Source organism: Cetorhinus maximus, chromosome 23 (assembly GCF_964194155.1).
Source record: "Cetorhinus maximus chromosome 23, sCetMax3.hap1.1, whole genome shotgun sequence".
Classification (NCBI taxonomy): domain Eukaryota; kingdom Metazoa; phylum Chordata; class Chondrichthyes; order Lamniformes; family Cetorhinidae; genus Cetorhinus; species Cetorhinus maximus.
The window spans coordinates 38,375,327-38,389,618 of NC_135901.1; the positions used below are offsets into that span (position 1 = coordinate 38,375,327).

At 42.5% G+C, this 14,292-nt stretch overlaps 1 protein-coding gene and 1 non-coding gene across 2 annotated transcripts in view; one reads left to right on the top strand and one right to left on the bottom strand.

Moving 5' to 3' along the window:
• LOC144697988 (uncharacterized) overlaps positions 1-14,292 on the top strand; it is a 298,820-nt gene that overhangs the window by 272,031 nt on the left and 12,497 nt on the right. The window lies entirely within an intron of this gene.
• Positions 1,166-1,239, bottom strand: trnat-ugu (transfer RNA threonine (anticodon UGU)). The gene has a single exon. It is a non-coding gene; the product is annotated as a tRNA-Thr (tRNA).

Consider the following 14,292-nt stretch of genomic DNA (forward strand, 5'->3'; position numbering starts at 1 on the left):
TTGTGTAAAATGTCATAACTAGCAGCCAATTTATGGTTTGAAAAAGTGTCAAATTAGACTCGAAACCTTCACTCTGTTCCTCCCTTCACATTTGCTGTCAGACCTGCTGAGAACTTCCAATACTTTCTGTTTTTATTATAACATGAATTACTATCTTTATTATACACATGATCACAAGAAATAGAAGCAGGAGTAGATCATCGAGCTTGTCCCATCATTCAATTCGATCATGGCTGATCTTGGGCTTCAACTCCATTATCCTGCCCGTTCCCCATATCCCTTAGTCCCCCGAGAGACCAAACATTTGTCCATCCCAGCCTTAAATGTATTCAATGATGGAGCATCCACAACCCTCTGGGTAGAGAATTCAAAGATTCACAACCCTTTGGGTGAAGAAATTTCTCCTCATCTCAGCCCGAAATTATCGACCCTTTACCCTGAGACTGTGCCCCAGTGTTTTAGACTCCTTGACCAGTGGAAACAATCCCTGTGTCCACCCGATCAAGCCCTCTCAGAATTTTACAGGTTTCAATCAGATTGGCTTTCATTCTTCTAAACTCCAGAGAATAAAAGACTTTCTTAGGACAACCAGCTCATTCCAGAGACCAATTTAGTGAACCTTCCCTGCACCATCCCCAATGCAAGTCTATTCTTTTATAAATGTGGAGATGAAAACAGCACACAGGATTCCAGATGCCGTCTCACCAAAACCCTGTAGCAAGACTTCTTTATTCTTGCTCTCCAATCCCCTTGCAATAAAGGCCAACATGCTGATCCTGCATGCTAACTTTCCACATTGCTTGTACAAGCACACCCAAGTTTCTTTGAACATCAGCACTTACAAATTTCTCACATTTTAAAAGCATTCTGTTATTCTCATTTTTATAACCAAGTGAACATAATCGCACCTGCCTACATTATAATCCATCTGCCATCTTGTTGTCCACTGACATGACCTTCCAATATCTTTTTACAGTGTTGTACAACAGGTTCTGTTGAAGAGCCATACGGACTCGAAACGTTAACTGCATTCCTCTCCGTAGATGCTGTCAGACCTGCTGAGTTTTTCCAAGTATTTTTTTTGTTTTGGAATTCCAGCTTTTATCTTTTTACAGCGCTCTGCTCAATGGTTACCTTGTTACCAAATTTCATAAATATTAATCACAGGCCCCAGTGAGAATTGAACTCACGACCCCTGGTTTACAAGACCAGTGCTCTACATCACTGAGCTATGGAACCACTTATCCTATCCTGCTCACAGTAAGTCTCCTAGTGGAATGAGGAACAGGACAACATTCTGCATGAGTAATATTTGATAGACCTGGAAATGCCTGAAAGGGAGAACAGGAAGTTAAAGATGCGACATGAAAGCGGCAGAATTTGACGTGTTCAGTTGCTTTTAGTGATGAATTTCTGCCGTGTGTTCCCTTGTCAGTTTCACAGGAGCCGCAGTGATGAGGTTGGTGGGTTTTGGAAATTGACATTTACACATGAGCAGCTTGTGGGGCTATTTCACCTCACTGTCAATTTCATGTTCCAGTTCACAGAAACCGTTGTTGTCATTGACTAAAGAATTCATTCCATTTAAAATGGAAACATGGATAAAAGCAGCGTCAATAAACCAAACTGAAATTAGTTGGCCAGTTTCCCTGGTGGTCTAGTGGTCAGGATTCGGCGCTTTCACTGCCGTGGCTTGGAGTTCGATTCCTGGTCAGGGACTGCAAATTTATTGACCTTGTGGAGTTGTCAAAATGAGTATTAATTACTTATTGATTGAAAACATTTAGCAGCTCCGCCAGAATTAGTGGGGTGACAGTTGAAGTTTCGCCTCAGAGCTGGAAGTATCACACTTGGAACAGGTCGGGAACAAAGACAGAAGCGGAGTGAAAGAAGGACTGTTTGCAAAGCACTGACCATAGGGATGGTGGTGCCAGGCAAAATATGGGTGGGGGAAGGACAAATTTTGGTGCCGACTGTGACAAAAATATCACTCCTGGTGGATCAACCAATCACAAGACTAATTGAATGACATATTAATGGTGCCAATCCTTCACTGGAGCTCACTGCGACCAAAGAGCACTGTTATCATCAGCCTGTTATGCAACTTCTTGCAGTATATCTGCAAACAATATAAGCTTATCACAGCTCTACTTTCTTCACATTGAAATCCAGTGCGAAAATAGGTGAAATTTCAAAGCTGAACAACGTAGACAAGACTGGAAGGAGAGTGTGACTGTGGATAATCGGCACTGTGCACATTCCTGTAATCAGTACCTGGGGGAATCAGGAAGATCCTGGTCTCTCTTTAGCCTGTTATCTGTAAACCGATCACGTTGTGTATTACGTTCGCACTAACTGACTGTGTGTGGTCAAACAGCTCCTGGAAGGGCGGAGAGAGCTGGAGGTGAGACAGAAAGAGATGTGACATGGAAGTACTTTGAATCAGTGGTGAATATCCGTCGAATGCCAGTTTCAAAGGAACAAAGGTTGGTGGTTATTTGTTTGAAAGAAGCTGCACTCAACGTGCGGCGAGCCCACGACCCTGAGATTAAGAGCCTTTGATCTACCAGTTGAACTAGCCGGGCACACATAACATATGTATCCCATATCCCAACATTCATGGAGACAACTGTTGCTTTCCACCTGCAGCCTCAGCTTGTCCGGAATTTCAAAGTGTAGAAGGCATCGAACTACACAAGCCCCAAGGTTGCAATACATTCCTCTCAATCATCAATAACAACATTCACATCTTCCACTTCTTAGCTGCACCTCCTTCCAAACATCGCAAACTCCTCTTGCATCTTTCATCCTGATATTTTTCTCTGTAACATTTTCATCTGAAGCTGCACAACTAATGTGAATAAAGTTTGTGATGGTAAAAATGTGTTCACCTCCTCGGGAAACTGAATCACTTTGACACACACAAAGGAACACACACAGGATATACACCGAGAGTGACAGAGGGCAAGGGATTGTCTCTAAGGAGAGACAAACGCCCAGAAAGCAAGCATGACACCAAGTTTTGCTCTATTTCCACTGCAGGTTTCGTGAATGAACAGAAATAGGAAAACGCCCGCTTGTTTTGATGGATTTTATTCAATGTAACCGATGATTAACTCTGTAGACAGAGTAAAGACCAGGAATAATGAGAAGCAGGAAGCCCCAATGGATTTGGACTCCATCGCCTAAACCACTCGGCTACGATGACTGCCCCTATGCACAGGGTAATTTTGTTGGTATAAAATTATAGGAGGCCACAGCAGAGAAGGAGGACATTCGGCCCATTGTGTCCGTGCCAGCTCATGGAAGAGGAATTCAGCTCATTCAACAATCCCGCCTTTTCTCCGCAGCCATTTATATTTTTATTGCCTCTCCTCAGTATTACTGTTAAAGTGAAACACCGCACATACCTGCTTTAACTGTGAGCTGGCACTTTTTCGACCAATAGGGCAATTTTCGCAGTAGTGGGATTTGAAACCACGCTTCAATAAAGGATGAGACCTTAAACCATTAACAATCACTACAGCTGCGCTACCAAGCTCACGATGCTACTCCACATGGCCTTGACTGGATCTGGACTCCATCACCTGAACCACTCAGCCACGATGACTGGCCCTATGGATAGGTTAGTGTTGTTGGTATAAAATTACAGATGGCTACAGCAGAGGAGGAGGAAATTCGGCCCAGTCTGTCCATGTCAGTTTACGGAAGAGGAATTTAACTAATTTGACAACCCCACATTTTCTCCACAGCCATTTATATTTTTATTGTGTCTCCTCGTTCCTCCTGTTAAAGTGAAACACCGCATACACCTGATTTAACTGTGAGCTGGCACCTTTTCGACCAATAGGACAAATTAGCAGCAGTGGGATTAGAAACCACGCCTCCATAAAGAGTGAAACCTTAAACCAGCACCTACAACAACTCAGCTGAATTACCGAGCTCAGGATGCTACTGCCCATTGCTTTGTCTGATGTTGCTCCTGAAACAGAACAGAATCAAAGCAGCAACAATACGCCATAAGGCCCCACAAGCCTCCTCCATCACTTAATAAGATCATGGCGGATCCCCAACCTCAACACCAATTTCCCACCCGATCTCAATCGCCCTTCATTACCTTAGAGTCCAAAAATCAGGAGAATTTTTGGATGTTTTTTCTTCCATTGATCCGAGAGTTCTGTGGACACCTGGTTGAAATCAGCAATAAGAAGCACAGTCGGTAAGATTGGAACTTTCCTGGGGAAACCCAGTGGATTTTAAAAGTATTGTTTTCACCACTCAGTGAAGGGTGACACTTTCAACCACCTATAGCCACTCTACCGAACTCAGGCTATTAGTGCCCATCACCTTGGCTGGTATTGCTACTCAAATAGAACAGGAGCAAAGCAGCATGAATACTTCATAAGGCCCCATAAGCCTCCTCCGTCACTTAATAAGATCATGGCAAATCTCCAGCCTCAACACCAATTTCCCACCCGATCCCGATAGCCCATCATTCCCTTAGAGTCCAAAAATCAGGAGAATTTTTGGATGTTTTTTCTTCCATTAATCCGGGAATTGTGCGGACACCCGGTTGAAATCAGCAATAATAAGAAGAACGTTTGGTAAGGTTTGAAATTACCTGCAGAGACTCCAATGGATTTTAGAACCACCCATTTAACCACTCGGCTACGATGATTGACCAATGATCCAATGCTTTTCACTCATTCATCAATAACACCATTCACAGCTTCCACTTCTCAGCTGCACCTCCTTCCAAACATTGTGATCCATTTTCCTCAGGATTTGTTTCTGGATTTAATGTTTAGCTGCTTTGTGACTTCATTTTGAAATCAGAATCGCTTCAATATCCAACACAATTTGAATTGCAAATCTGACGGACAAACAATGGAAAAATGTCACTCTGTAACATAAATCCCATGGTGCTCGTTTTCAGATTCACAACAGTTAACTTTTCAATGAAATGAAGGAATTTTACAGTGAAACGATTTAGAAAGTTTGTATGACTTATATTTGTGACTCACTCACTTGGGTATTCTGTAAATGCTGCTCGGAGGTTTAGTGGCCGGGATATAATCTACCTGTGTTTTCCTGAGCCTGTGCTCGGTGTATTGGGAGGTTTGCCTGGGTTGGAGTATCTTGTGACCCAGGGATGGGCAGTAACCTGCTGATTGAAGCTGCAGTCGCTGTTTTCTGCTGGCAGCGGGTGATTGGAGAGTGCGGGGCTGGAATATTGCTGCTTTTCTGCTTTTCCCTGTCTCACTCACTGTGGAGCCGAGGAAGAGGGAATAATTGATGTGTTTATTTCAATCCAATAACTTCATAAATTTCCAATGTGCTAGATATCGGTACATGGTAGGTCTAATTGTTTTCTCATTATATTTGAAATTAATATTCGACAAAAGCCACTTACCTGGGAGCTCACTGGATAATAGTGGAACTGGCAACATTTTGGGGTCCTTTCGTTTCAGCGCAAGTACCCAATGACAGACCGGAACTGTGTGATAATCATTGCTGATGGAGAGAAAACAGTGAAAGCTTCGCCCCTGAGTGGTCTCGAACTACCATCCTTTCGGTTAACAGCCGAAAACGCTGACCAATTGCGCCACAGAGACTGATGAAGACTTTACTCAGGGTATCAGTGAGTTAAAGCTTCAGATTGCTGCTACCGGACTGGTAATTGTTCTCTCTCAGTTTTACTCTTCCAAAATAAAGAGTGGGGCATTCATTGTGGATACATGGAAGCAGTCTAATCCCACCCACTGCAGACACATCCATGTCATCGGGAACCAGCTCTCCTACAACCGGTGCCGTCTCCCTTCGAGCCTTTGCGTGCCTTGTCTGTTACCAAGTATTCTGATTGTCCTGAAGCCGAAATTAGGTTTGAATTCCTCATGTGCAGTAACGAGAATCCTTTCAATGTCTCAGATCAGTTAATTTCACTGATAACATCAGAGTCAATGTTCCAGCGTCTTTAAGAAGGGAAAGGTGCCTTGACTGTCTCTGGTCAGTCGGGCAGTTCACCCTTCATTCTCCTCTGATTCCGGTTCCCAAAGAGTTTCTAAAGATTCACAAAGCTGGAGACTGGGTTTTCTGTTTTGGTTCCTTCTCCGTTTTCCCATCTGCCAACTGACAATATTTTCCAAAATCTCATCTCAATCCCCCGCCTTGCATCATGTCCAGGATTGAGGAAATTCAGTTTTGTGGAGAGATGATACAGACCAGGATTGTTCTCTTTAGAGCAAAGAAGTTTATGTGGAGATTTCATGGAGCTGTTCAAAATGATGTGGGTGGGGGCAGTGGGGACGGGCGGCTTGATGGTGCAAAGAGGGAGAAACTGTTTTCACTGATGGGGGTCAGTAACCACAGGATTGGGATTTAAAGATAGTTAAGGAAAGACAGATTTGCATTTATACAGCGCTTTTCCTGACCAGTGGATGTCTGAAACCACTTTCAAGCCAATTAAGCACTTTTTGAAATAAAAACAGAAAATACTTGAGAAACTCAGCAGGTTTCGCTTTCCACAGACGCTGTCGGACCTGCTGAGTTCTACCTGCGTTTTATGTTTTTATTCCAGATTTCCAGTATTTTGCTTTTATTGAAGTACTTTCTGAAGCAGAGTCATTGTTTTAATGCAGGGAACACGGCAGCCAATCACTGCTCAACAAACACACAAAGCCAGGGACTTGACAAAACTCAGATCTTATAATCTTGGTTGAAGGTTAATCAGTGACCAGGACATATCACCGCATCCTGCTGTCTTAAACAAACTTCAATCTGCAAGTTTTGATGATGGTTCTGGCCAGTTTCAAACGAGGCAACTCTTCACATATTAGATAAACATGATAACCACTGCCCTGTATAAATAGGGAACAGGAGAAAAGCTCAATGGGCCTCACTAAAATGTTAAGTGGTGACGTCATGCAGCAACACTTTGAGTGTTTATTTTGAAGAAATGGAATTTGGCTGTTCTCTTTGGGGATGCTGGAGACAGACTGATCCAATAATGTCATCATCAAAAGTCACAGCACTGTAAGAGGCCCATAGTATCGATGTCAGTTTTCCACAAAGAGCTTTTGAGTTAATCTCAATTTCATTGTCTCTTTCCAAAACTCTGATTCTTTTCTCCCTTTCAAGTCCAATTCCCTTTTGAAAACTCTGAGTTAAGAAAAACAATAGTGAAAGAGGTGCAGGAGCTGCTGCCGTGTCCATGCTCAGTGTGTGAAAATTAACAAAGTTTTCCTGACTCAATAAAATGAAGGGTTGGATTCTGAATTCTTTTACAATTATTAAAATTTTAAAAATAGTTGATTTCAAGTAGAATTTTCAAAAAACAAATGCCTATTCTGACCAATCATCTCCTCATTTTCCTCAGTCGATACCTTTTACCAATATTTTACAGAGCAAACACGCACAGTCACCACAGGAAAAAAACACATCATTTGAAACATTGAAGCTAATAGTGGAGATGATTTTTGTTTGTTACAAAGTGCAGGATGGTCTGATTAACTGACGGAGCTGGTTTCAGTTTCCCAATGATTCCTATTCCTGCACTTTTGCTTCTGTTCTATTTCCGGTGACAATACCAGTGAAGGAAATTATGACTCACTCACGCTATGTGGTAGCGTGCCCGAGTGGTCTCAGTCACTGGATTAAAGCTCCAGTCTCTATGGAGGCGTGGGTTTGAATCCCACCACTGCTAAACATTCAGGTGACCTGTCTTTTGGGACCTGCAGCAGCCCCATTCGGACCAAAAGATACCAGCTCACATTAAATCCAGCGGAGTGTGCGGTGTTTTATTTTGATAGGAGGAACGAGGAGAGGCAATATCAATATGAATTTCTGTAGGGAAAAGGCAGTGTGAGGAATTACAGTAGTTGAGTTGCTCTTCCAGAGGGTCGGCATGTGAACGACATGCTGAATGACCGACTGATGTGGCCATCTATGATTTTATACAGGCAATATTAATGCAAATCTGGGGCTTGGATTCGTGACTGAGTGGTTAAGGTGACGGGTTTTGAATCCATTGAGATCTCCCCAGATGGGTTGGAATCCTGCCAACTACGCTTCTTATCATTCCTGAATTTTACTGTGTACCTGCACAATTAATTGTTGATTAAGTGCAATAAAAACCATTCGAAACGTCTATCATTCTCTAATTTCTATTCGTCTGCAAGAATTCACAAAAGTTACAGCTAGAAATGAAACAAAAACGGAGCCAGGTTGGTGTCATGTTTGCTTTCTGGGTGTTTGTCTCTCCTTAGACAAACCCTTGCCCTCTGTCACCCTCAGTGTATGTGTCTGTGTGTGTTCCTCTGTCTGTGTCAGTGTGGCTCAGTTCCCCGAGGGGTTGAACACATTTTTACCATCACAAACTTGATTCACATTAGTTGTGCAGCTTCATATTAAAGTGTCAAAGAGAAAAATACCAGGATGGAAGATGCAGGAGGAGTTTGCAATGTTTGGAAGGAGATACAGCTAAGAAGTGGAAGATTCAGCGACAAGGTTACTTCTCATTTAACACGAGATTTGGAACCAGATCTGGGAGATATTTGTATCGGTGTCAACAGTAAAATCTCCCCTATTACCGCTATATTTTGCCATGCACCGCCATCTCTACAGTCAGTGCTTTGCAGCTTTTCACAGCTCTTCCCTCATTCCCTATCTTCACCTCTGTGTTTGTTCTCGACTGGTTGCGACCAGATGACATTTCCAACTTCCACCAGCATCTCTATAGTCATTGTTTTTCAAACTCTCACAGTCCTTCTCTCATTCTTGTATTTATTCTCGGCCCGTTGCACGGGTGACATTTCCAGCTCTGATGCAAGACTCAAGCTCTCACTCTACTGACTCTGGCAGAGCTGACAATTTTAATCAGGAAAACAACTTGAACAGTTTGCACTAGGTTATTAAATCTTCATTCCCTGACTGGGAATCAAACAGCAGTGAAAGCGCCAAATCCTGACCACTAGACCACCAGGGAAACTGCTTACAAGCCTTACAAACTGGCTTATCCATGCTACCTGTGCCTTCTATTTTCATTTCCGACCCCTTCACCAGAGACACGTTTCATAAGAACATAAGAAATTGCAGCAAGAGTCGGCCATTCGGCCCCTCAAGCCTGCCCCGCTATTCAATAAGATCATGGCTGATCTGCTCCAGGCCTCAACTCCTCTTTCGTGCCAGCTCCTCCGATATTTCAAAAATCTACATACCTCCTCTTTAAATACTTTCAGTGATCTAGCCTCCACCACTCTCTGGGGTAGAGAATTCGAGACATTCACTACCATCTGAGAAATGAAATTCCTTCGCATCTCAGTTTTAAATGAGTGCCCCCTTATTCTGTAAACATGTCCCTTAGTTCGAGATTTCCCCACTAGTGGAAACATCTTCTGAACATCTACCTTGTGAAGCCCCCTCAGAATCTTGTACCTTTTGATAAGATCACCCCTCATTCTTCTAAACGCTAATGAATAAAGGCCTAACTGTTTAGCTATTCCTGATAAGTTAACCCCTCCATCTCAGGAATCAACTAGTGTGTCTCTTTTGAACTGCCTCCAATGCCACTATACCCTTTCTTAATTACGACGACCAAAACTGTACACAGTACTCCAGGTGCGGCCTCATCAACACCCTGTACAGTTGTAACAAGATTTCCCTATTTTTAAACTCGAACGCCCGAGCAATACAGGCCAAAATCCTATTTGCCTTCTTAATTATTTGCTGCACCGGCACATTTTCTGATCCTGTACTTTTTTGCAGTCTCTCTCCATTTAAATAACAGCCTGCCTTTTGATTTTTCCTACCAAGGTGCACGACCTCAAACTTTCCTACATTAAATTCCATCTGCCAAGTTTTTTCCCACTCACTCAACCTACCTATATCCCCTTGCAGATTCTTTTTGTCCTCATCACAACATGCCCTCCCACCTATCATCAGCAAATTTGGATACATTACACTCTGCCCCCTCCTCCTCCAAGTCATAAATATAGATTAGGAAATAACTGAGGCCCTAGGATTGATTCTTGTGGCACTCCACTAGTTGCGTCTTTCCAGCCCGAAAAAGACTCATTAATTCCGACTCTCTGTCTTCTCTGTGTCAACCAATCCTTAATCTATGCTAATGCATTATCCCCAATACCATGAGCTCCTATCTTGTGCTATAACCTTTTATGTGCCACCTTATTGAATGCCTTCTGGAAATCCAAATACACTACATTTACCGGTTCCCCTTTATCAACTCTGCTTGTTATATCCTCAAAGAACTCTAGCAAATTTGTCAAACATGATTTCCCTTTCACAAAACCTTGTTGACTGTTTGATTGTGTTAAGATTTTTCTAAATGTCCTGCTATTTCTTCCTTAATAATAGACCTTTTATCCAAACTGAAATAATTTGGAGATTTAGTTGTTTACAAACAAGTACAGAGTCAGGGAAAAGAGAGAGGGAGAGAAGGAAAGAACAAATGTTCTTGTGATAGGATGGTAGCTTGGAGTGATGAAATGACAAAGGGGATGATGGTGCAAGGCAACATTGGGTGATAAGAGACAATGAAATAAACTAATGGGACAAGTGAAGAAACAAAAGACAGTTCCAGAGGAGGGACAAATGGTAACATCAGGACCATTAGCAGCACCCACTGTCTGAAAAAATGGGACTGGTGGTTATGATCTGAAATTGTTGAAATGAATGTTGAGTGTGGAAGGTTGTAAAGTGTCAAATCAAAGATGAGCTGCTGTTCCATTGAGCTCCATTGGAACAGTGCAGGAGGCCCAAGACAGAGATGTCAGAGCGGGAGTGGATGGAGAATTAAACTGGTAAATGACCAGAAGCTCAGGGTCACACTGAAAAGTAACCACAAAGCAGTTACCTAATGGGATTTAGTCTCCTCAGCGTAGAGGAGAGCGCATTGTGAGCAGTGAATACACGATACTGATTAGCAATAAGTACAAGTAAATCGCTGTGTCACCTGGAAAGCGTTTTTGGAGCCCGGGAATGTGGGTTGGGAGGAGGTGAAATAGCAGGTGCAGCATCTGCAGTGCTTGCATGGAAATGATTCACAGTGATGTTCATAAGAACACAAAATATGGGACCAGGGGTAGATCATACGGTCCCTGAATCTGCTCCACCATTAAATTATCTTCAAGCTCACCTCTACTTTCCCGCCCTATTACCATATCCATTGATTCCCTTCGCGTCCAAATATTCCTGGATTTCCAGCTTGAATATACTCAAGATGGAGAACAATATTTTCAATTCAAGTTTAAATCTGGAAAATGCGCAAACAAGGTGTACATGAATTGCAAATTCACCTTCTCACTGCTTGGCAATCATGTTAACTGAACTTTCCACCGGCCCTGTGCTGAAATCTTGTCATTCCCTGACAGGTATTCTTAATGGTATAAGTGGCGGGTTTAGAATGAAAACCATGCTCTGTTGCATTGTAAGGGTGAGAGACAACTTTGTGGATGATTCATAATGTCACAGAACGGCTCATTGGATTGGCTCATTTCATCTCACCTTATTTCAGCTAATGGGATAGAAGATGGTGAATAATAGCTCCAAACCACAGTCCTCACTCCCACTGCCACAGTGATCCTTACAACATATAGGAATTTGGGACAATGTGACTTTGATGCTCAGATTAGCTCTGTCTCCATATTATAGGAAGGAGCGAGAAGCACTGGAGAAGGTGCAAAAAAGATTTACTGAAATGATGTCAGAATTGGAAAGTTATATCAATCAAAAAAGTTTGAACAGGTTGAAAAAGTTTTGTCTGGAAAAGAAAGTGAGAAATGACCTGACTGAGGCCTTTAAGATAATAAAATGGTTTGACAGGGTAGTCAAGTGAAGGATGTTTCCATTTGTGAATGGATGAGAATAAATATAAGTTAGTCACTAATAAACCTAAAGTGTAAATCAGGAGCAATTTCATTCACCAGAGATAATGCTGAATGTACTGTAAATACTCCGCACTTTAGGAGCATCTGTAGATTGAGAAACAGAGTTAAGTTTTCAGGTCTGTGCACTGATGCAGTGCAGTTCTGATGGAAAGTCATCACGCTGAAATGTGAACCATGTTCCTCTCTCCACAGAAACTATCAGATCCATGTTCCTCTCTCCACAGAAACTATCAGATCTGCTGAAAATTCCAGCATTTTCCAAACTTATTTCAGATTTACAGCACCTGCTTTTCTATCACTGTAGATGGTTCTGAATGTAGAAGTTGTTATCAGAAGGGGTTGAGATCTCAATATGAGCTGGGAACTTATGGGTAAAATCACACTATGAAATGATTGTTCACCAGCTGAATTGTTACATTCTTGCTGACAAGACAGAGTTTAAAAGTTCTGCATATGGGAAGGAAAATCATTTGTCCACACCGCCTGCTGAAACTCCAGTGAGTTTGCTTCTAACTATAGGGTTGTTCTGCTGTTTTTTACACCCGGGACAGAACTATGGTGGAGGACCTGTACACTTTGTTTGTCATACAATTGACTTAATAATGTTATATCTTGGCCCTGAGCCTCCAATCGTCATCGGATCACAAATAATAATTTTCTATTCAAAAATACGGGTTTTCAATGGCGGTGCGGGTACCCAGTATTCAAAGAGGAGCAGAATGTGCCCTATCCTCACTACAGCAGCTCCAGGCGCATGCGCATTGCGGTATGTGCTTGGAGCATGCGCATTGTGTTCTATTTCATGAGCATGCGCAGTGCTAGTCTGTGACTGAAGCTGCTCAGAGCAGTTGAGTGAATGTCGAGTGGAGCAAACTAACAGAGTTAGTGGGTGTGTGAGGAGGAATGGAGCGAGCGGAGTGGGAAGGGAGGCTTCATAAAGACACAGTGCAGGCCGCAGACCCCAAATAACAAGGTACCGGTCTTGTGTTTGCAAAGAACGGGCCGAAAAAAATCTGGATTTCTCCCTTCGCCAGGCCCGGGGTAACGGCCGCCATCTTTATAGGGGCAATGTGCAGCAGGGCGCATGCGCGGTCATCCTGGTTCAGGTAGCAGGAGGAGAGAATGTTGTGAATTTCTATTCTGGACTGACGGATGGATTTTGGAAACTCCTTTTGCAGGGGTTTAGTAGGGGAGGATTCACAGATGGGAAAGTCAGGCCAAACATCACATTAAGATCTGACAGAGTCACTCAATTGATCAGGATCTGGATCCTCCTTTTTTAATGTTCTGTGCAAACTGTTTCCCAAACCTGTCACTGTCATTCCAAGATAGAAATTCCAGATTGAGATATTTTCGGCCCCGCTCGTCACATCCTGCCAATCGAAAAAAGACCCATTTATGCATACTCTCCGCCAGACAGTAAATCTTCTATCCAGGCTAATATGTTACCCACTAGACCATGCACTTTTATTTTCCGTAATAATCTTTGATGTGGCAACTTATCAAATGCCTTCTGGAAATCCAAGTCCAGTACGTCTACAGGCTCCACTTTACCCACTGCGCATGTTACTCCTTCAAAAAACTCCAATAAATTGGTTAAACATGATTTTCCTTTCATAAAACCATGCTGATCTTCCTGATTGCCTTGAGCTCTTCTAAGTGCCCAGCTATAACCTCCTTAATGATTGATTCTAATAACTTCTCCACAACAGACGTCAAGCTAATTGGCCTATACTTTCCTGTTTTCTGCCTCCCTCCCTTCTTGAATAGAGGGGTTATATTTGCTACTTTCAAATCTGATGGAACCTTTCCAGAATCTAGCAAATTTTGGAAAATTAACTACATCATTAGCCACCTCTTTTAAGACCCGAGGATGTAGTCCATCAGGACCCGGAGACTTGCCAGCCTGCAGCTCCATCTATTTGCTCAGAATCATTTCCCCAGTGATTTCAATTTTATCAAGTCCCTTTCTCCCATTCACCTCCTGATTTGCAACTATTACTGGAATGCTTTTTATATCCTCTATAGTGAACACAGAAGCAAAATATTTGATCATCTCTTCCGCCATCTCCTTATTATCTACTATTAACTCCCCACTGACACTCTCGAGTGGACCAACATTCACTTATCTTACTATTTTTCTTTTCAAGTAGAAAATATTGCTATCCAATTTTAAATTTCTAGCTCGCTTGCTCTCATACTTGAGTTTCTTTCTCCTGATTAACCTTTTAGGCATTCTCTGTCATTCTTTACATTCTGTCCAATCACCTGTCCTGCCACTCATCTTTGTGAAGTTGTATGCTTTTTCCTTAAGTTCGATGCTTTCCTTAACTTCTTTAGTTAGCCACGAATTTTGGGTCCTCCCCTTAGAATTTTTCTTTATTGTAGC